At 36.9% G+C, this 24,427-nt stretch overlaps 1 protein-coding gene across 22 annotated transcripts in view; it reads right to left on the bottom strand.

Moving 5' to 3' along the window:
• DLGAP2 (DLG associated protein 2) overlaps positions 1–24,427 on the bottom strand; it is a 464,923-nt gene that overhangs the window by 214,750 nt on the left and 225,746 nt on the right. The gene's annotated exons all lie outside the window — the stretch shown is intronic.

Raw genomic sequence — 24,427 nt, 5'->3', positions numbered from 1 at the left:
CTTATTTCCATACAGAGGTCAGACAGGTGTAGCCTCTTACTTTTACCTTCCACATCTTCCTGTGATTTTCCTGTATTAATTTTGCAACAAGCTTAACTCTCCCTCTGTTTTTTTTTTAAAGAAGTTGGGACAAGGAAGTCACATTTATCATTATGTTATTTTCAGAAAAAATACAAACAAGAATTTGGCAACATTGGAAGTGGATGTTCATACATATTTATTCTGTTGCCTGTTTTCCCTGCTTGCATCTAATAGCTAAATAAAAATTAAAAATAAAATTTAAAATAAAATTAAAGAAGCTCCTAAAACCCACTGTTGTAAATTAGAAAACTATTGCAATACAATTGTTACTCTATTTTTTCATGACATTAAGTTAGTACTCTTGTACCATGGCAGTGAAGAAAAACAGTATCGATAACATCCGAGCTTGTGCAATATGAACCATCTCTCAGCAGTTATTGAATTACACAAAATAGATCTGTTTATTCCATTCAAGCTTTGAACGGTTTGTTCCAATTTAGAGAAAGATAAAAGGACATGTAAAATGAACTGCGATTGAAAACATGTCATACTTTGCAATTATACACTTTATTAAGTGAACAGAAGACTCAGAAGACCTACTTAGATTAAGATTTTGGTTTCATTTAGCTGTGCACAGAAAAAAAAATCAGATTTTAATGTTTTATTAAAAAAAAACCCACAACAAAACCAACAAAAAACCCAACAAAACATCATAATTAAAATACCTTCATAACTTCTGATTTTGCCAAGTACATGTAATTATTCCATTGCTTACTGTAACATAAATACAGGTGACAATCCTAGTAAAAGGTAATTAGCATATCCAGTGATCCATGAAGCACATAGCTTTCAGTATAGAGTTTAATTACCACAGTCTCACACTAGGCTGGATATTATGTTGAGATTTATGAGAAAAATAAAGAATTATGATCTTATGAACTTTTGACACAAATATATTTTCTAGACTACTCAAGTAGACTAAGGAATGTGAAAAGTCTTCATGATGGTACACAGTAAAGCAACAAAATCGTATGTCTGGGGTGTAGAGTCAGAGGGTTGCCACTGTCATAGTACACTGCTAGTACAGTAAGAGTGATTAGTTAACAAACTCATCTAGACCAACGGGTACAATTAATCCAAGCCACACTGTGGACCCTGTCCAGTAGATTTTGAGTCTTACTTGTGTTCAAAGGCACACCGGTGTAGGCACTGCCACTGAGCTTTATCCAGCAAGAAGACACTAAACAGAAATAACCTTGACTGATCTCATAGAGCCAGAAACAACTAAATTCATGATGGAACATATTAATAAAAACTCTAAATTGTATACAAAGGATTTCAGAACATATTCTATTTACTTAGTCCAATCCATTTTTCTCTCTTAAGAGACTTAAATGGCAGCTACTTACCCTTCTTGTCAAGCTAAAATAAATTTTTGCTTTGCTTCTTTGGTCAAACTTTCAGCTGAATTTGCAGGTGAAAAGATAGTGAATGTGAGTAAACAATGGAATGAAACATTGTTCATATGATAAAGCCTTTGTGAAGGTAACTGTAGTATCAGCTGATAGAGCAAATACCTATAAAAGTAGATGAAATACTGTGCATTTTGAATATTTCAAAGGGTTTTGTACTCTGAATTTGTTTCTGCAGTTTTCAATGTCAGAATATATTGCTGTAAAGGAGCTGGAAGGAGTTAAGATTGTATGTTGAGGAACAGGATGCTCAAGCCCAGAGCTTGTATGAAGAGTAAAGATTAGCAGGAAGAATCTTTTGCTTCTGAAATAAATTCTTCCAGGTTCTCCAAAACTGCTTTAATTGGCCCTTGTACACAAACACCGAAATAATTAGAAAACATTTGAGAAAAAAGTTATTTACTTGCAGGTCAAGAACAAACAAAGCAAAATTTTTAGAACCTCAAAACATACACTAAAAAGGAAAATATCTTTTAAATAAAATTGTGCTCATTTACAACACAAGAAAAAAACAGAATCCAAATAGGGTAGAATTGATAAAAATTTGAGCTTTCGTTAGACCACAACCTCTACTGCTAAAAACATCTCCCTTGTTTGATCTACATAACTAATCACATTGGCTGGCTATATATTACCAAATGGATATATAATATGCTATAACCTGTAGGAAATAAAATTTCTTCTTCAGTCACAGAGGTTTCAAAGGTGATTCCCTCCACTGTGCTCTCGCAAGACCCCACCTTGAGTACTGCATTCAGCTCTCGTGCCTCCAACATAAGAACACGGACCTGTTGGAGTGAGTCCAGAGGAGGCCACAAAGCTGACCAGAGGGCTGAAGCACCCCTGCTGTGAAGGCAGAGTGAGAGTTGTGCTTGCTCAACCTGGAGTAGTGAAGGCTCCAAGGAACTTTACAGCAGCTTTCCAGTACCTAAATGAGGCCTACAAGAAATCTGGAGCAGGACCTTTTATGAGGGCAAGCAGTAATAGGGCAAGGGGAAATGGATTTAAAATGAAAGAAGGTAGCTTTAGATTAGATAAATGGAAGAACTTTTTCACCATGATGGTGGTGAGACACTGGAACACTGCCATCCCTGGCAGCGTTCAAAGTCAGGTTGGACAGGGCTTTGAGCAGCCTGGTCTAGTGGAAGGTGTCCCTGCTCATGTCATGGGGGTTGGAACTGCATGATCTCTAATGTCCCTTCCAACCCAAACCATTCTGTGATTCTCTGAATAGAATAAAAATATTTTTAATAAAAAGACCTCATTTTTGGTTTCAAACCCATAAAATATTAGGTCATACTTGAATAAACAGAAATATAACATACGCTAGAAGAAATATGGAATCAAGCATGCTGAAGATAAACAAATATTTTGATCATGAACTAAAGTCTTGCTAAATTATGAAACCAAAATTAAAATACTTTCTAGCATTTACTATTAGAGAACCTAGAAGCATAATCCACATTATATCCAAAGTGCTGAGTTAAGGTCCTAGTATGCCTGTAAGTACTAAACCACTTACTTCCAGTATCAGTGATTACTCTTGTCACCCAGCAATGTATAAGCAAGAAACATTCCCTCCTCTCTAATCACAAAAATGAGAGCATTAGGAGTCTCTGTGGAGGCTCCAGAGGCAGAACTGGGAGATCCAGACAGTATCAGGTCTTGAGCAACTGCTGGGTCAAATGATCCAGGCCTTCCCAGAACACATTTCAAAGAAAACTGGAAGAGTTGCCAAGGGTGGGATTCTTCTGACCAAGAGCTGATATCTGCAGTCTTCTGTGATGACTGCTTCTGTCATGGCTTTTACAGTCAGTGAAGATTCATCTCACCTCATAGAGGTCTTTAAAGAAAGATCATAGGACTTGAAGGCGTGGGAACGTAATGAAAGAAGGACAAGAAGGATTGTAAACACACACAAGTGACTTGCAGGTGGGGTATAGAAAAACATATATATCATACTAATTGTTGTTAGTCTTGCATGCTAAATAAGTAGAACAATTGTGTTTTAAAAGGATAGGGCTGTGATAGACCCAGAGGCACCGTATAAAACATGCTTGGGGTTCCTGCGCTGCTGTGTGAAGGATCAAAGCACAGTGGTGAATTACGCCTGCATGAATCCCTGAAATACATGTGAAAACAGAGGGTTCAGTGATCCTCTAGCATGGACCAAGCTCCACAGTGGCTGCGTTCCCACCTGGGTGCCTTAGCCTGGGTGCTGCTTCAGGGGTCCCCCACTTGGTGAGGAAACAAAAGTAAATTGGCCTGCATTTTAACCATCGTTTTGTAGTTGCCCTGTGCCCTAACTGCTTACACACAGAGTTACTTTTCTTTGTTGTTTGTAGTGGCAGGCAAGCTGCAGTATGCTTGATTATGACTATAGAGTATGAAAAAAAACAAAACGTCAAACAAAAAAACAGAATACATGAGCAATATGCAGAGAGTAGGAGTAGTACTAGGATGGAGTGTGAAGAAAGGATGAGAAAGAGCTTAGAGGGCAGAACTAGAAACAGAGAGAGAAATAAAAGTCTTTTCCAACCTAGTTGATTCTACAATTGTATAAGAAAAGAAATAAAGAGGGATAAGAAAGGTCCCTTACTTGAAAAAAACAAATACATCCAAAAGGTTAATAAATTCTCTTTATTCAGGTTCCTAATTGAATTGTTCATTTTTAATGGAGTGATGTTGATGTTCTTGGCATTTAAGAATAAAGCCAAGGTTCTGTATATAGGAAGTCACAACTTTATTTTTTTTTTTAAATCACTGAACATGATTAACCACTTGCTCACTTAGGAAGACACACTTTTCCATTTGCTAAATCTTCCCATCAGAATGGTTCTTAGATAATAGAGGACAACAGGCTTTGTTCAGCCATAGCACAGGAATTAGTGTTCATATGATAAAGGTATTCTCCTGACACTAGCATAAAAATCCTAACACCATCAGGAAAAAAGAATCCACAAATAAACAATGACTTAGTCTGACCTGGGCATAAAGCTTCTAACTCCTGTAATTTATTTCTTCAGTGACTGAAATAAATTTAATTCCTGCCTGGCTAAAGAAGGTAAAAATTGGGGTTTGGTACTTAAATCCTAGCGAGGCTTCAAAGGTGATTTTGAAGGAGAAATTTTAGGTTGCTTGTAATTGAAGACGGAGGTTGTTCCAGACACAGAGAGAAAGCAGTGTGAAAATACTGCAGAAATTAAAGGTTCTGCAAGGCGGGCAGTCAGTAATGTGCCCAGAGTTCTGGATGGGTGCATTTTAATTAAATCAAAGTAAACAAGTCACAGCAGGGCCAAGTGTGAGCCAAGCTGTAGGCAGGCTTCACATACAAGGTTTGAAGGTGAGTCTGAAGAATCCTGAAGTTGCTGAGGAATGAGAAAAGATGACAACAAAAAGAGAAGAGCTGGGGGAGAAAGAAGGACAATAACTGTATCTGTAAGATGATGAATAGCCTACAGCAGTGAGAGATGAAAGGTGCAGAGGGTGGAGGAGAGTCACCATTACTTGCAGTATGCGGCAGAGATATATAACCCACTAGGACTTACTAGGAATGGGGCTCAGGGTTTACATGTTCTTCCAGTCCTTATCTTTACCAGACATCTAGAGCAAAATACCCTTTTGAATTATATTTTTAAGGTTAATTTATAGGTCACCATATTTTGCATTTTAAAGCAATTTGGTCCACTCATTTTTTAATTCTGTCACTGGTAAGTTGTGCTGCAGCTGAGTAATCAACTTTAATTTTTGGAAACAAGTCTAGGATTAAATTTATGAACATCTATAAAGATTAATAACAAAAAAAAAGTTCCTCAGAATTCCTCCCAGGAATCCTCCAGACTCTGGAGTTTATTAAAAAATTTTAAAAAGAGCTTGTAGCTCTTTCATGAGAGGCAGCTCATTCTTCAGGAACTGCTTTAAGTGACTAAAGGGACGAGGAGGACAAGATGATGGATTGGTGTACAAAAAAGAGTATGCAAAATGCAAAACATATCAAAAATCTTCATCCATAACTAACACGACAGAAGTCATCATCCTGAGCTGTTCCCCTTGCAGAACACGTTTTCCTGATGTTTTCCTGGGAATGACCAGAAAAATAAATAAAAACCTAAGGTAATAACAAATAGCACGTGTGAGCAAGTGGTAGGAAAACTGGTCAAAATATTTTTCCTCAGCTATTTCACCATCATTTTGCAGGAAAAGGTAAATATTAGTACAACTCAAATGTTCAAGTGATGTAATAGTTATAGCTGTGATGTGTTTTGTGTCTAAAATGAGAATATAAGTTTTTAGACTAAAACCATTTAAAACTAAGGCCACTTACACATACAGTACACTGAGTCACACTGAAAGTTATGGACACAGCTGTAGGCACAAAAGAATTTGATGTATATATGGAAAACAGTATCAAATGCTAGAATATTTCCAGAATGCCAGTTTTCATGCCAAAAAAAATACAATTGATTGTAAAATGCTTTTAGAATGTACAGTTAAAATAGAAGAGTTTTGCAGGTCATTCTTCCCACCACAGAAGTCTTACATTAAATAGTAAATGAATTAAATTAAACATGTTAAACTCAAAATTGATTACAGTGATAAAAGTACTCATTTCAGACACATACATGCTTTTGTGTGAATGCCTCTTGCAAGAAAAAGAGACTTTGACTGTTTTTGTAACAGCAAAGACACCTGAAAGGAGGCTTTGTTCAATAGCAAACTAAACTTCATTCTCTGTGTTTACAGAGGATGCATTAACTTCTGGAGGTATCATGGGATATCTGTATATAGAAAATGCACTAGTTTAATAACATAGATGTAATCATCCTGACTGTCAGTTAATAACAGCAGCAATGTTCTCATGGAAAGAGGCTTTTAAAATAGAGGTTTGCATACAGAAACTATTTCATAAACAGGTCCCACTTCAGATACCTTGGGTTTTTACCATTTTAAGATGTTTATTTTTGGCAGTTTGACTACTCAAATACAGCACAGAAGAGATGCATACATGTACCCTCGCAATTCCCAATAGATAGCCCCAAATCCCCAGTTTTATAATCCCATTTCACTTAGCTTCACTCTAGTAGTCAGTTTTACATTCTTGACAATTAAGACTGAATTAACTATGAGCCCAGCCAATACTTTTCAACCGGAATTCAATGGTAGGTGGGGCAGTCCTATTGATCTATGAAATAAATAACATTTCTTTTTTCACAGCTGTCAAACAAATATACCTAATTCAACAAAAAATGCCAACACAGGCTTCAGCCGATTATTATTGAAATGTAATGAAATATTTAAACTTAACTGCTTAAGGCAAATCATGTGCTCAATTGCACAGCTGAGCAGACACCTAAGCAAATAATGTATTAACCTTTCTTAGGTTGCTGGTTGACACTAACCAGCAATTTCACAGTTGAATTTTATATTTGAAATTGCACATGCTGCTCTTGGTTCAAGACCTGACAACCATGCATTTCAGAATGTCTCCTGAGAGCCTGCAGAGGATGGCTGTCATTCTCCTCATAGCTCAGTAGGTCAACAGCAGAATGCATAAGTGTCTTGTGATAATCATCCTTTGACTAACTTAGAAGCCCAGCTTCTATATGGTCTTGCACCAGCAGTATTTTTGGTGCTCCCATGGTGCTTCCTTCCTCTATCCTGCTTTGGTTTGGGGTTTGGTTTTGTTTTTGTTTTTTTTTTTTCCAGTTCTGGATATTCTCCTAGAATAGATTATTTCACCTTCTAGAAAAGGTGTCGATAGGTAGTTTGCTCATCCTCAGCTACTGAAATATTTATCCTGGGGTTATATGCATTCCGGACCCAGCATGGCAACTGCAATTCTGCAAGTGAGTGTTTTTGCTTCTCCACATCATTACTGTGCTTTGGGAACAGCCAAATCTCTGACACGCCTGTATCCTGTAACTGTTGAAGCTACTGAAACGCTCCAGTCTCACCAGAGCTTTAATAGGGATTGCACAGTTGATCAAACAATTGCCAGTCTGTTGCAGATCTTCTGAGAGCTGTGGCAGTTTTCATTCGTCATCACATACCCAAGTAATTGTAACTCCAGGGCAATTCTGTCAAGCATCATACTTTCTAACGTATGACACTTGTGGTGGTATTATGAGTGCAGTTCATGGGCATTTAGGGGGAAGAGGCAGTGGAAGCAGAGAATGATATGAAGGAGTTTTAAAAATATTTACTACTTTTTTCTACTAAAATTTGGAACTATATATTGGTCTGAAATTATTACTCTTGTTGCAAGTTTCTTCTCTGTCCACCCATTGAGCTACCTGATCCTTTAAGTGTACAGACCTGGAAAAAAATTAGTAAACAAAACAATCACAAGTCCTAATACTCGGTTGTGTGATTTAGATTTTTATGAAGTCTACTTGGAAGAAATAAGACAAACAGGAAAACTGAGAGGGAAGAGAGGAAAATAATTTTTAGATCAGTTTAGCCAGGCTTCTCTTGTGCATCAGTTTGAGAAAAGAGACAAATGATGGAATGAATTTGGATATCAAGCTTACTTAAGAAACTGGTATGTCCATTCAGAATTATGTTTAATTTCTGCTATATGCTTAATTAAAGAAATAATGTTACTTTACATTAGCACCTTTTTTTTCTCATTACAAAAAAGAAAAAAACAACCAAAAACAAAACTGAAAACCAACCCACTCAGTGAAGCTTTGATCTGCACTCAGACAGCAGCCCTTGAGCTCACCTTTGTTACTTGATGTAAACATCCAGATGTGTTTTGAGGATCGAGGCTGTTTCACTACTAAGTGCAGTAGAATGGCAAGAGACACAAATTGACTTAAGGGTAAACAAAACATGTCAAAGAACAGAGTACTGTCTTTTTGTTTCTCACATACACTGAAAGCACAAAAATCACATTAAGTGGCCAGACTTGGATTAGTCAGCCATTGTGGGAAGCCACTTGCTTTACGCCCAGTTTTAAATTAACCCTTGGGAGCTGATGAAGGTTGTACAGATTGAGGCTGGTGCAGCAGTTGTCCAGAAACCAGCAGCCTCATTGCTTTAGCCAGGTCTGTATATTCAAGCACCTCAGTGTGCACAGTAGATTCAGTGTCACACTCCAAAGGAAGCTGCTTGTCAAAGAGAATCCATACCAGACAGACTGATATCAGCATCATAAACTCCATTCAGAAACCTACTGGTAACTAGCACAATAAGCTTCTCCTTTTATTGTTCAAAATAATATTCAGCAAAACTGCCTTTGTAAATAGTGAGACTTTACACCTAGTAATCCAGTGTGCAGTCTCTCCGAAACGTGATGTTTCTGCAAATGTCTCTTAAACATGTTGAGATGCATACAGGGAGGCCATGCTTTAGATCTTATTATCCACATTAACTTATCTTAAACTGAAGTAAATCATAGGAACTATTAAAGAGATTGAAATTATGAAAATGGAATAATTCACTGAACAGAGCTGTTGTCTCCATGCACTTCTTCTTTTCATTTTTATTCCTTATAAACAGAACCATAAGAGTTTTGAATTTTGCTTCCATTTCTGGTTTACATGTTTATCTATTTCTCTCATACCATTATGAATAAACAACCAATTACTGTCTCAAAGAGAATTATTGGAGAGGCCACTGGAGACCTGTTCTGCATTAGCCTATAATCCAGACCAGGGCATTTATCTGGAAAATGGACTAAGCTTTAGTCTCCCTCTTCTGAACTAAGTGGAATAGGGACTGAAGGGTCTCTCGCATCTTCTAAAGGCAAGCTTGTCAATCACCTACTGAGTATATTTATTTTACAAAACATTAGTGAGCACATTGTCACCTGAATCCCTACATTTGTATCAGTTTTCTTCTCAATGAGTCTGACCTTTTCTTTAAAAATTAACCTCAAATTAGAATTTCAGGTCACCTCTTTAAAATTAGTCTTAATTATAGTCACTTCTCCTGAGGAGAGATGCTCTATCAATGTTACCCACCAAAAATTACAGTCAGAAAGAAGCTTGCCAAAAGTTCAGTGCTGCAAGGAAGCTTATCACCGTATGAGCAATGACTTCTTCAATAAATTATGCAGCATTTATTAATCAATGTATTACCTGTTCAAACAAGAAACAAAATCCTCCACCGTGCATATATTAACAGTAGACAGAGTATGATGCATTATGCTGCAAGGAAACAGAAAGAAGAATGGTGTGGAGATGTAGGGCACTAAATTCAGGGTGAGACAGGAGAGATGTTTACCACAGAGTGAAAAATGATCTATAAGGAACATCAAAGATGTGAATATTTACAATGCATTTATCTCTTTCTAAGCCAATAAGAGAGGAAGATCCTGGCACTTCCTGGAATTGGCCTGCTGCGCTCCCACATTTTAGTATGAAAACAATTATCATTCATTCCTTCAAATTACATTGAAGTGTTGCTTCTGCTAAATAGTGTCACCTCCACTCATAAATTTCTTTTTTGGTTACATTTGAGCCAGGTTTAGATCATAAAGCTTATTGAGCAGGTCTCTCCGAACTTAACTAAAACATACTATATGTTATCTGAAATTTAGAATTTAGTAACCAAATAATCACTACAAAACGAGTATAAACATCCTGAGTGTCAGCATTACGTGTTTAAAATTAGCTATATATGTAGGTTCCACCTCAGAACCTTTTATTACTGTAGTCATATTTCTGCCTACTGAATGGCATAACGTTGTGTGATGTGATCACAGCTGATTTGCAATAGCTTAAAATATGACACATTATTTTTACTACCTTAAAAAAATAAATAATTAGAAAATCTCCTTGTTAATAAACAACAAAAAATGCCCTTATTTGGGATTCTTATGTATCTTTCAGAAATAAACTGCAGCGTTTAATTGCACTGCTTACTACCACAGCTTTTAAACCTTAGAAATCATCCAAATTTTGGGTTTGTTGTTTGTTTTTTTTTTTAATTCTTAGTTAGAACCACTTAATTCTCTGGCAGAAGTTTTTTCTAGAAAAAATACCTTCTGACAAAGAAAAGATATACCGAAAGCCATATATACTGACTGTAAAATTTTCTTTTTCTAGCTACAATAACATATTATTTAATATGATATATTATTCACTAATAGATCTGTAGAAGTGTCCCAAAATACAATATGGAACATTCCTATCTCTTTTTAATTATAAGTACTGTATTTACATCTCTAGAGTTTGTTTTTTTTTAAAGATTCACCTGAAAATATAATTCATCACATGTTAATGGGTAATCTCATTTTTAGTTGTAAGGATATCTTACATTTGCTACAGAATGCTAGTTATTTAGACCCAATATAAAGTGTACTTTGATCGGAAGACCTTGCAATCAGTCAGCAGGAGCAGTATCCAACTACACAGTCAGCTAGGACTGTAATTTTTTTCTGTTTCAGTCAATGTTCCACTTCGGATCCTCCTCCAACTCTTTTGCCTGTTCTCTCCATCATTCTTTGAGGCAGTAACAAATAGCCTGTTTCTTTCCCCTGTGAGCTGGAATGATTGATTCATCAATGTCTAGTTAAAACTTATTGCAAAGTAAGCCAGATCTTGCACAAGTCTTAATATGTCTTCATATTCAGAGGCTGATCTTTCTAAAAGATAATATTATGAATAGAGCACAGCTACAGGAACAAAGTTTTTGGCCTCACCTGTCTTGTAGAAGAATCCTACTGCAAAATTTCCTTAGCCTTTCCATTTCAAACAAGTTAATAATTTCAGTTTGGGATGCCTAGTCATTCAGACACATCAAATCTGGAGCTTGCTAGCATGAAGAAATCATGGCAGAAAGGTAATACAGAGTTTAGAAGAGAACATTTTCCACAGACATTAAAATGCTAAAATGGCAGCAGATTTACTGCAGGTGATAAACCCACCAACATTTGGGGGCTGTGAGGCTGGGAAAAACTGCATCAATGGAACAGAGCAAGAATTCCAATGATGAAGTTGGAGTTTGTTTGTCTTCTGTTACATTCTCCATTACCTTCACAGTTGATCTTTTCTCCTAGATGCTGCTGTTGTATTTGGTTTCCCCAGTAAGATAAATGGGTGTGTTTAATCTCCTCCCATGATCTCTCTGCTACCACCTCACAGGATAAGAACTTGGAGCTCAGATATGTTGTTTGGGGGGATCAGGAAAAAGTTTGTCTCGCCTTGGGTTGTGGGTAATCTGACTTCACCTTTTCAAGGTTAAAGACGTTGAATGCTAATAGACAAATAAGATCTACGAAGATTCTGCATATAAATCACGCTTAGCTTATTGTGACGTAACTCATGATCCAGAACAAGAAAAGCAGCTTACACTGTGTCATAAAAATAAAACACAGATAGACATCCCCACTCATTCCTTGCTGCTTTTGACCATCCTTTGATGGTAGTGCAGAAGTTCTTTATGGTTTCACAATTCTGCTCTTGTGCAATTCCCACCATCTAAAACCCAAACTTCCATTCCACAACTCTGGTTTCTTCTTTGTTATGTGGAATTCAATCCCTTTGCTACCTGAAGTCCTCCATCAGTCAGTGAATCTGTTGCTTGCTTACTAAAAGTGGAATTCCGACTCCTGAAAAAGCTGAGTTTGCCCTTAGCAATATCTCTCCGTCTGTGTGTGCAACAACTAAATTTATGGTAGTTGAAGTTTATCCCCATACATTGTTAGCCTTGTGTCTAAAGTAAGCATTTCTTCCTTTACCTTTTTTAGGTTTTAGATCAATTAGAAGACATTCAGTAATATAAAGTATAAACAAGCCCCATACCTAAACCAGAGGGCACTCAGAACCTAGTTTTACAGTCAGAGACCTCTGGTATCGAGCAGAATTCCTAAATTACTGGGGCCTCCAAAGTTCATAGCATGTTCTTTTCTATAAGCATTTTTACAATGTGAAATAAATCATTCAAAGAAACCCTCTCCCAAGCTGGGTTTAAGCAGCTAGAGAAAATAATACACACGTAAACCTTACGGTATCAAGAATCAGAAAGGCCAGATTATGGCACATGGACTTTTCTTGACCTTAAAGTGTCTAGCATACTAGCATAGACTAAAAAAGTAGAATATTTTGGCTTAGCTTCCGTAATATCTTCCAGCTCCCCATGCTGTTTCTGGAATACAAGGCAAATATTGAAATGATTAAACAATCACTTTATGAGATACGCTACTATGGCCAGAAAAGCAAAAATTACTATGTCTAGCAGGAACAATATTTTTAAAATAACTTATACACAGTAAATACAAAGGAAAACAAGTGCAAAAAGAAAACACCCACATGTTCTTTATCAGTAAAGGAATTCATTTTCCGATATATCAATATGATGAACTGAAGATTACTGAGGCAAAAATAAAATCTCCATGGTGCCGTTCATGACATTAGCTTAGAGGCTTATTTCAGTTCATGAAACCGATAACTTACAACAATTTACATCAGGAATATGGTTTTGCATTCTCTTACTAAAGCACAAAGACTGTTGAGATGGAATCTCGACACTGTTAGCTGAGAAACAGTTTAAGAAATTTCTTTTCAGAATGGAGTCTGATTTGCAAACACAAACATTCAGTTCTTAAAAAGGACACTGTCATGATACACTTGACAAACAGAAAATGTAATGGTATCATGAGAATTTAACAAAAAATAAAACCCTAAGAAGTTACTGTCTCCACACATGCTGAAAGAAGGATTATTTCCATGTTGTAATAATTAGTCCATCTCATAAAAAAGGTTGATAATGGACATTAGTGAAACTGAGTTCAACAGTTTCTAATTAAAAACTGAGTCCATTCTAAACTGAAAAATACACCTCTTTTTCATCCACATTAAACCATGTCTGAAGTCCTATATATGATAGAATAAATTGTCCCTTTATCTTTGTAAGGGTTACATTAAGTAAAACAAAGTCTGAACCATGACCTTCATGCATCATTAATGTAACTACTTATTCCTTTTATTAAGCATGCTGAGGCACACAGTGGTAGTTGATTTGTACCACTGAGAAAAATTAGCTGTGGGTAGAGAACCCACTGACTCACTGAGTTTCAGTTATATTGTATGGGGTTAAAACCTGTAAATCTATCACTGGATTAGTAACTGCACAGTGGAGGACATGCCTCTAGATGCAGTTGGAAATCAGGCTTTCAAGTCACTGGAACAATACCACACCAAGATTTTTCAGAAATATTTTTCAGAGACAAGCGCTGATGCTTAACATTCAGCTGCACAAACTAATTGCTATTAACAGAGTTGCTGCCATCATATTTTTAATTTTCATGGACAATCAGCAGATATGAAAAAGTATTTCTAACCACATAATCAAAGTTATCTTTTTGTCACATATTATCACAGACAAATGTTGGCTTTAATATTTTAGAAGATGTGTGATGATGCCAGTGACTAAAATTGCAAGGAAAGCTACTGGAAAATAATCAGCAGGTACAGAAGTCTGAATAATTCTTCTTGAAGTTCTTTGCTGTGAAAGTCCTTGCTCTTTTTCTACATAATATTTCCACTAATACCAGTTGTAGCTCTGCATAAGAGCTCAGGATTTTCGTACACTGTTGAGGTGAATGTTGCTAGAAGTTATCTAAGATTTATGCAAATGTACATTCTAGGAGAAGTCAGTATTCCTTCTGCATGGAAATCTCTTCTAAATTAATGCAGTTTTTGGCTTCAGAAAAGGTTTCCTTTTCCTAGTACACTGTTTCTTCACCTTTCCAGATTGATGATCCAGAATCAAAGTAAAAATCATTCATTATCTGCTCAGTCAGAACAGAATGTGTACATGTGTGAAATAATAATCATATAATTTATTTGTGCATAGGGTTTCAAAAGATGGATTGCAAATATTTGATCTTGAAGGTCAGTGTGTGGTGATAAGAAGGGAATTTTTTCTTTGTTTTCTGTTAGAGCTGTGCTGCTCGAACCTTACAACCATTGATTTTAAGACTTTCCTCCCACCTGCAAAAATTAAACACTGATTGAGAAACAGTAACTTAGTCTTGCACACAGAAGATCCCATGATATTATGCAGCACTGCATCTCATTCAAGTTGATTTTTACAACCAGCAATCTGCAGAGGCAGGTGGACCACCTGGGCATGCCCTGAGCATGGGACTAAGGGAGAGATCCAGGGAATGATGTGGTGAAAGTCACACAAAGCTTGCAAGCTGTCCACCCCAAGCTATACACTGCAGAATTTAAAAGTGAACCATAAGATCTGCCACTTCAACTTTACTTGGTCAAATCATAATTAACTTAAATAAGGAATTAATGCTGAAATTTGGTCTCCCTTTAGAAAAAGTAATCTGTATGTTCTTTTGGCAGAAATTCACTATGTTTCTTATCCTACAAAGGCATGGAAGAATCTTTCTAAAATATAAAGTAAGATAGAAGCTGCAGGCAATATTCAGGAGACACTACTCTTCAACTTAAAGAGATCTGCTATGTATATGTACAAAAGAGTTTTACAGTTGAAAGAATACACAAATCCCAAGCATTGCAAAGCATGAAAATTAGAAGCTAAGGGAAACCACAGACAGTTTACACTATAAAGTAAATGTTCTCATTTATGATACAAGTAAAATAACATCTTTAAAAGAAACACGCTACTGCAGAAATTAACATACAGCAAACAAATCTGGCACACATGAGCATACTAAAAACAGGACATTTCATGTAATACAAAAAAGTGCTAAACAGCAAAATAAGAAAAATGGAAAAAAAGAAATTTGTATGCATACATAATTTTATTCAAAGTTAAATTTAAAACATCAGCATCTTCTAGGCTGCACTGACCTTACTCACATTGGTCCCTACCCCAGCAAATGCTGAAGTCTGTAGCACTAAATAACACATGCAATTTACTTCACTGTGGGTAGAGGAAATGTTACTGAGGCTGCATACAGTCTTAAGTGTGTGCTGACCATGACCTTCAAGGCCACCTCTCACCCTTGCCCCCTAAAATCAAATCAGCTTTTCATTTATTTACTCATATTGGAGCAAGAAAGATGAGATGGTCCCTGTGTTTGGTTTTGTTTGTTTTTTTTTTCAATCACAACAATGTAAAATCAATGTACAGATAATACCTTCAGCATCTGGGATTACATCCTATTGTTCAAATTAAATCAGGTTTTTGTTTGCTTGTTTTGTTCTATTTTTTATTTGCACTATCCAGGAGAGTGAATCAGTAGATAGAAAAAAAAGGACGAGAAAGTACCTTTGAGTACAGCTGTTCCCCATACATATGAGGAATAGAAAGAGCTGAACACTGAATTTAGTTCAGCCTGAATATAAATCACAGTTTAAGGCATGGAAAACATTTCTGTAAAGAAAATAATTTATTTTTTTTAAATGCACCTGAGATCTTTTATTTTAGGACCTTTATCTTCAGTTACAGAAGAATCTCTGCAAAAGAAATCTACCAAAATGGAGATCACTATATCTCAAACTTAACTTACAGAGGCCCTAGTCCTTTAAGTATCCCGTTTCTGATTTAAATACAACTAAATAACATGGGTAACTTTATGCCCTGTTATAGGAACTTTATTCCTTGAATATAGACAAAAGTATTAATTTTACTAATGCCATGTATAACCTTGCAAAATATACAAAAGTAAACTATATAATTTAGAAGAGTTCAAAATTAAATCTTTCACTATTTCAAATATATTTAGCCACTGAGGGCTTTCACTGCAACTAAATCTTTCAGAGAAAGCAGCAGGAATACTATAGACAGCATTTGTTGTCTGTCCAAATGCAGGTAACATGAAAATATAGTAGCAACATGTTGTTCAATATTGTTTGAATCAAAGCATCCTCTAACTCTGCTAAAAATCACAATACACATCTCACCTCTTCATTTTGTATAAAACTTAGCACAGTTCAAGACTAATGCATCTGTGAGTATACTATAACTGGTTATCCTAAAGTAATTAATGAGTAAAATATGACAGATTAGCCTAGTGAGAAAGAGATTTGAAATATTTAATTTTGAACATTGTCTAAATTCTGAAGGTTATTTTATTTAAGCAAAATATCTTATGTAACTAACTTGCATATTTCCTTTTGTTCAAAGACTAAAGAAATAGTCAATTTTTACAGACTACACAGTAAGGAATGATAGCAACACATTCCTATGCAACTTGGAAATGTTTACATGAAGAGGAAGTCAAATCACTTAACTTTGAGAGCAGTAGCTAAAATATTAGAGAAATTAAAGGTTGATCAGCAATTCTTGGAACAGGAGGAGGTTTCATACTACCAGTGATTTTACTAGAAACTATTTAACTGTTAACAAGGAAGTTCACACAGGCACCCAAACCTGAGCATTGCCCAAAACCAAGGTGCTGACATACAAACGTGTCAAAGCAGAAAGATCAAAGACCTTGACCCATCATTTACATATTTTTTTTCATACATTACTGAATAAAGGCAGCCTTATGTCAATCACTTCAGATTATTATCATTATTCTTAATGTTGATAGCAGGAACAGTAATCTATTTAACTGCTTCAATGTTACAAATACAGAACAAGAAAATTTCCATTTTGAACAAACAACTGTGATATTTTTACAATTATCAGGAGAAGAAGCAATATCAAAATTCAGCAAAGTAGATTTCATTTAAAGTCAGGAAAATGTGCTCTGAAATGGACTTTGCTTCCTTAGAAAACTTCAGATTTTGTTGTAACTGTTGGTCTAGTAAATACACCATAAGTATAAAAAGACTACAGGACTCTTGAAAGTCATTGCTAACAGTGGTAAAACTGCCAGTTTTCTGTGTGGATTGCTAAGATTAGTGAAATGAAGATTAGCAAAATTCCCTAGAGTTATTAGTATGCCTGTAATAGTTTTCCACTAGATACCCAGGGAAATGTTCATATTCAAAGCCAGAACTACCCAGATGGAACATCATCAATATTAAGACATACTGCCAAGTTTAAGGTATTTTTCTGAACTACCTACCATTCGGATTCTTTATTTTAACCCCCTCCATCAACAATACAAAAAATAACAGACTTAATTTTCCCCAAACCTTAACTAGTATTAACCAGAGCACAGAAGAACCCAAAGCTGGTAGCTCCTGAGATAAATCATAGAATCATAGAATAGTTAGGGTTGGAAACAACCTTAAGATCATCTACTTCCAACCCCCCTGCCATGGGCAGGGACACCTCACACTAAACCATGCCACCCAAGGCTCTGTCCAAACTGGTCTTGAACACTGCCAGGGATGGAGCATTCACAACCTCCCTGGGCAACCCATTCCAGTGCCTCATCACCCTTACAGTAGAGAACTTCTTCCTTATATCCAATCTAAACTTCCCTTGTTTAAGTTTGAGCTCGTTTCCCCTTGTCCTGTCACTACAGTCCCTAATGAAGAGTCCCTCCCCAGCATCCCTATAGGCCCCCTTCAGATACTAGAAGGCTGCTATGAGGTCACCACGCAGCTTTCTCTTCTGCAGGCTGAGAAGCCCCACTCTAATATTGATACACCTGAAAAAGACTTTTTTTCCTCAAGGAAGGTAAGATTTTTTTGTTGGCACTGTCATTTATTTGTATTTGTTGTATTTGCCAAATTCTATTGAATATTTTATGTGTCTTGCGAGCAAATGCAAACAATTCAACAGTACTATGTGTTTTGATTGCAAAAGTGTTCTACTAAAAAAAAACCCAAAATCAATTAAATCCATCCTCAATTTTTATTCAGATTAAAACTCCTTCTATTTTCTTATAAATTTCTGCATAAGTAAATGAGTGACATCCTCTTGCATTACTGTAACTTGGCTAAAAATTTACATAAACTAATTTCTTAGAGAAAGTAAAAATTATGTTGGCATCTTAGTTTGAAAATGTAAATCAATAGTAAAAACCAAGCTTCTGACACTTGGATTTATTGAGAGATAATATATGATTATCAGAGGATTCTCAAACTTCTGAACGAGTTTAAGAAAATAAAAAACCGACAGTGTTCACTTTGAGTTACATTAATAAATATGTCTCATCTAAACTTTCCTTTTACACGGAACTTTTATTTTACTAATTAACAGAAAGTCACTGTTCTGAGGTTGCCATCACAATCTTTAAGCCAACAAATCTACCATCAACCTAGGCAAACTTAATTCACAGAACCACAGAACAGTTTGAGTTGGAAGAGACCTTAAAGATCATCTAGTTCCAACCCTCCAGTGATGGGCAGGGACACCTTCCATTAGACCAGGTTGCTCAAAGCCCTGTCCAACCTGGTCGTGAACTCTGCCAAGGGTGGGGCATCCAGAACTTCTCTGGGCAACCTGTGCCAATGCATCACCACACTCACAGGAAAGAACTTCTACCTAATAGCTAATCTAAATCTACCCGCTATCAGCTTAAAGCCATCCCCCCTTGTCCTGTCACTACATGGCCTTCAAACTGTAGGTGCATACCACTTCCCAGAATGGATCTGAGATACTGAAGAAGAATCTGATTACAACTGCACTTCACTCTATCCCAAATCTGTCATAACATTCTTGCTTTTCACTGAAACATCCAGTGTTAATTGAATTAGAGGTCAATCTCAGAAGTCACATTGTGGCAGCAAGTTCCACAACTGCATGTGCTTTTCGCAGTTATACTTGCTTCAGTCTTCAGTGTTTACATTGTCTGGATATACTATGAAACTGGAATATATGGTACCCATGATCCCATGGAAAACGGGATGTTTCATTTACCATAGTACTAGGAAAATGCAGTAGAGTTATTTTGGTGGGTTGGTTGTTTGTTGTTTTTTTTTTTAAGTGGTACCTTCTCTAAATTACATAAGGCAAACCATGTCAATATTCATTCATGTGGGATTGTTCCTTATGTATCTTGTAAAGTTTACTATGCACCTCTAGATTCCTAACTTCTTCTGTATATTCCTCTCTGGTAGTAGAGGTAAGCAAAAATTCAACTCAGTATTTCAGGCTAGAATAGTTCTAGCATGCACAAGTGGGGATGTACTGCATTGTACTCTCCATCTCATTCCTTACAGATATTCATATTTTGATTGTTTTCTTTAACTATCATCCTAACTAGACATCTTCACTGAACTGTTCCTAATGAAATATGAGTCTTTTTTCTATGACGTTAAAGTGAATATAGATCCCAGAAAAGTAGAGAGTATTGTTAGTCATAGCCTTTGTGCATATTGGTATCTTTCACAATGCATGGTGGGCCAGACTTGATTACTAAATGCTGTGGAATTAAAAGGACATTTGCCACTTACTATCTCCAGTAGAATGAATGCTACAGTCTGTGTTTAGATTACAGGACCAAGAAGTACCAGATAACAAAGTGAACTGTACATAGGACTGCCTGCTACTTACTCAAGAGTCTTTGCATAATTGCTCAGTGTGTTCTACCACTGCCATAATGCATTAGGGGCTTCTACACAGAGAATCTTATTTTCATCATGGAATACTTCTAAATAAATTGGAAATTGCTATCAGCATCACAGTAACAGGAGAGAAAGCTTTAATACCTGCAAGAACATCAACCTGGGTTTTCTCTCCCATGGACGTGCAAACAAATTTCCACAGTTTTTTATCTCAGCTACTAAAATCACAAGTCCTGAACATTGACCCTATGTTGTGGTTTAAATCCTAGCCAGACAGCTTGTTCACTCACTCCCAGTGAGTGGTGCCGGGCTGGAAGCAATCGAGGCACCCCCCCCCCCCCCCCCCCCCCCACTCCCGGAGGAACAGGGAGGAGGATCGAAAGAGTGCAACTCCCACTGGTTGAGACAAGAACAGTCCAGCAACCAATGTACAATACAAATCACCACTGCTACCACCAACGACAACAATGATAACAGAAAATAACAAGGGAAGAGAATACAGCACCTCATTTAAATGTTTTACTAATTCTTCTGGATTTTGCAGTTGTTCAGTGGTGAAATCCCAAAGTATCGGAGGGGCCCACTGACCTAGGTACTTGCCCATACTATCCCACACACCCTGCCACTCGTGACAGTCCAGCCTCAGGGAAAATCTCTTGGTCCCCAGACAAGACCCAAACCTGACTCTGCTTAACTCTTGAAATCAGTCGAGGGCAAAACACAATCTGTATGCTGCTAGCATGGTGATTCCCATCACCATCAGCAAACAAGTCTCAACAGCATTAAAAGGCCATTCAAAAACTTCAAAACTCTCAAATGATGCGATAAATGGCCTTGGGGGGAGGACTGGGAGGGTAAAAGAATGTCTCCTTCACAGGTTGACCACCCGAGAAGGAGAAAAAAGATGTGTAATTGCTAAGCACTTCTATTATACACCTCCCAAAGTATAAAGGTGGTGACCACACTGGGAACATAAGCCAGATCAGTTTCATGATCGATCATTGTATTATATTACAAGTCATTACCATAAAGTACAATGAGACAAAAACCTTAGCCCAAGGCCCACACTTAAAAAACACTAATACAGTAAATACCGGATGGAAGTAAGGTACGATATACTGAAACTGTGAGATCAAGAGGAACAACCTTGAGAGCCAATAAATCAGCATTGTGAGCACTCTGAGCATTCAGAGTGACTATTAATCCGGACAGATCTGTCGTTATCTCAACCCTTTGTGCCCCACATTGGGTGCCAAAAAGGAACTGTCGTGGTTTAAACCCAGTCAGGCAACTCATTCACCCACTCCCCCTGCCTGCTTGCCCTTCCCCTACTCCCGGAGGGACAGAGAGGAGAATCAAAAAGAATGCAACTCCCACGGGTTGAGGTAAGAACAGTTTAGTAACTAAGGTATAACACAAATCACTACTGCTACCACCAATGATAATAATGATAAAGGAAATAACAAGGGAACAGAATACAACACCTCAGCACCAGCCGACTGATAACTCACCCCCCCCGCCTGACCAAGCACTGACGGATACCTCCTCCAGCCCTGCAGCCCACCAGCCCTTCCGGGTAACTCCAAGTTACATCCTGGGCATGATGTGCTGTGGTATGGAATACCTCTTTGGTTAGTTTGGGTCAGGTGTCCAGTCTCTGCTTCCTCCCAGCTTCCCCTCCTCCCTGGCTGAGCATGAGGCTCACAAAGTCCTTGGCCAGACCAAAACATCAGGCTTAAAGTCAAAACACAGCACTGCACCAGCTACCAAGAAGGAGAAAAATGACTGCTACTGCTGAACCCAGGACACCCTATCAACAGAGAGTCAGATGAAAGGCCAGTGTTCCCAGTGTTTTGTCTCCCCTAATTGCCACTAGCAGATGGTGCTAAAGGACTACCTGAAACAAGTTGTATCTTCATCCTTATTTTCTTCTGTTAAAACACGCAACAGATTGAAATGCTGGACAGTCAGACATTGTATCAATTCTTCTCAGACTTCACTAGAAACATCCCGCTTCAGTGGTATTCCTTCTTAATACCATGTCTTCCAGATCTGTGTGTTCAGATAAAGTTTGTGCTATCAAAGAATGTGTAGAGGTGTCTATTTTTTCAAATGTTGAGAAGTACTGATATTGTACAGGACTGCCCGTTCATCTTTAAGAAGGAAAGAAACTGAATAATCGTAAAATAGAGAGGCAAAATCCATGAATAGAAACAGTAACTCAATATTGGAGTTGTGAAGGATATTAAAAAAGACTGGACGAAAAGCTTCCATTTGCATAGGCTTTGAGAAGACAGAGTGGTATACTGAAATCTTAGCTGCCATCAAACTTACTTGTTCACTGCTTTGGTAATACAGAAAATTATATTTGTTAGGATGGTCCTTTCAAAAACTTCTGTGAAGCAATACCAAGGGTTAGAAAGAACAGAAACTTCTGTTTGAGAATTAATAGGCATAACTGTTCCTGAAAGTTCATGGCTACACCAGTCTAACAGAGTACGCTGGCTGCACAATGACTGAGCTAGATGTGTTTATAACATGCCATCCTCACTTAAAATCTAACCGGAAAAAAAAAAAAAGGTAAACCAACCCAACAGTGTTTACCATACCAACATAATGTGTCAACTGCAGATCCCTTCTGCAAAGGCCACTGTTGTTGCTTGTCTGAAAATACGCCATTGCTGCTCTTGCATTTCCAGAAGACGGAGCAGCTCAAAGCATCTACACTAATGGGATTTATCAGAACACCAGCTCTGCCTCCTACAACTTTAGTTTCCTCCCAGTATAAAATAGGCCTCTTGGTCTTCAAACATCTCTGACTGACAAGAATGGTAGCTGATGTGCTTGTCAGTAACTCAGAACAAACCCATAAACTCATGATTTTTGAAACAGAGCACAAGCCTTTGCAGCTCATACAAAAGGCAGATTCTTAGAGACCTCAGTGTTTCCCAACTCATTCCCTTTAGATGGGCTGCAAAGGAGGACACAACACACAATCATCTACAAATTCTACAGGTGAAATGAAATGCTGAAACATAAAATCTGTATTGTGACACAGATCCCTCCCATATCTGTTATTTTTTTGCTCTATATTACACATACGCAATTTGTCCCATAGCTTTGCAACAACATGTATTAGACAAATGCATTTGCTTCCTGAAGTGCAGCACAAACTGCTTGTTTTGAAAGGGGAGTGATGGTTAGAGAAAGGACAAACCATCACAAGAACAGTGAAGACTGCAGTTGACCAATTTCACAACCAGAATTTATGGCTTGCAATACACTTCCATCCTGCCACCTTTCTTGCAGAAGGTAGATGTTCAGAAACTCACCATTAGCTGCCTGTGGGTTTTTTTTTCAATAAATGGCACAAACAGCTTCAGAGGAACTCAGAAAGGGTGAGTTATGAAGCCTTTATCTTTCTACCAAGTGAGGGAGGTTTCTCCAGATCTTCTATTCCATGTACAAGTCTATGCTTACTACTTGGAATTAATATAGGAGGCCTACACCACGGCACATCTGCCCTACAAGTTGGCAATTCATCTTGATATACTAACATATATAAACTTTGAATTCTACTTTTTTTTTTTTATCTGAAAAGGTGTAAAAATGGAACCCAGAGGCAAATGGTATCTACCATTAACTGATAATCTTAAAATTTGCCTCAGATACCAAAAATGCAAAGCACAAGCCACAGAATATCTCAGATTTCTGAAAGCTCCAGAGAAAAGTCAGAAATTCCAATTTTTTTCTTTTTTTTTTCAGAAACTATTCAAGATAATAAAACTGAATTACTTTGGGAACAGCCTAGATTATTATTATTGTTATCATTATTATTGTTGATGTTATTGTTGTTATTATTTTTTTTTTATTTTTATTTTATTAATATACTTTGCTCCAGCATTTGCATTTGCATTTGCTGTTTTGGACTATGTTTCTTAGAAAGACTCCATATGACTGATTTGAAACTAAGGACAGCTTTTTGACATTTTCCTTCTAAGAGCACCAAGGTTAATAAATAAATAAATTAAAGAGATTTTCTTCAGTAATGGCCTACTTTAAAAGTCATGTTCATTTAGGTAAATTGTGGGTCTCATCTTGGCATTTAATTAGTCACCTGGAAATAATACAAACAAAATAAAACACCAAACACCTTCACGTGGGCATGTATTTGCACTGAAAAACAGTTATTGCTTAATTATCTTTATTTCAGAAGTAATATTTATTCACTTCATCTGCTAAAAAGTGTTAGCCTCTCATAGTTATCTGTAAATGTACTATCAATTATGAAAACATGTTCTCATTTCTCTATGTCCAGTCTCTTTGTTTTCCATCTTCAAAGTGATGTCCGTAAATGTCTCTTCACACTGTCTCTGACCTCAAATTAGTTTGACAAACACACAAAAGTGTATGAAGTAAATATTTCAATTTTTGCTCTAATAAGAGTATTTGTCCTTTAAGATATTTCCTGCCTGGAGCATGTACTGTGCTTTACTCAGCTTAATTCAATTCATTTTTGATATTTAACATAGGGAAGAATGTCTTTCACTGGTTCTCATCATTCAGATACTTTTTCCAGGCTATTGTACGTGTGTG

Source organism: Pezoporus wallicus, unplaced genomic scaffold (assembly GCF_028554395.1).
Source record: "Pezoporus wallicus isolate ANWC-B61680 ecotype Strahan unplaced genomic scaffold, APGP_CSIRO_Pwel_v1 contig_161, whole genome shotgun sequence".
Classification (NCBI taxonomy): Eukaryota; Metazoa; Chordata; class Aves; order Psittaciformes; family Psittacidae; genus Pezoporus; species Pezoporus wallicus.
The sequence above is the reverse complement of the archived record's forward strand: the minus strand, read 5'-3'. Positions and strand labels throughout refer to the sequence as shown.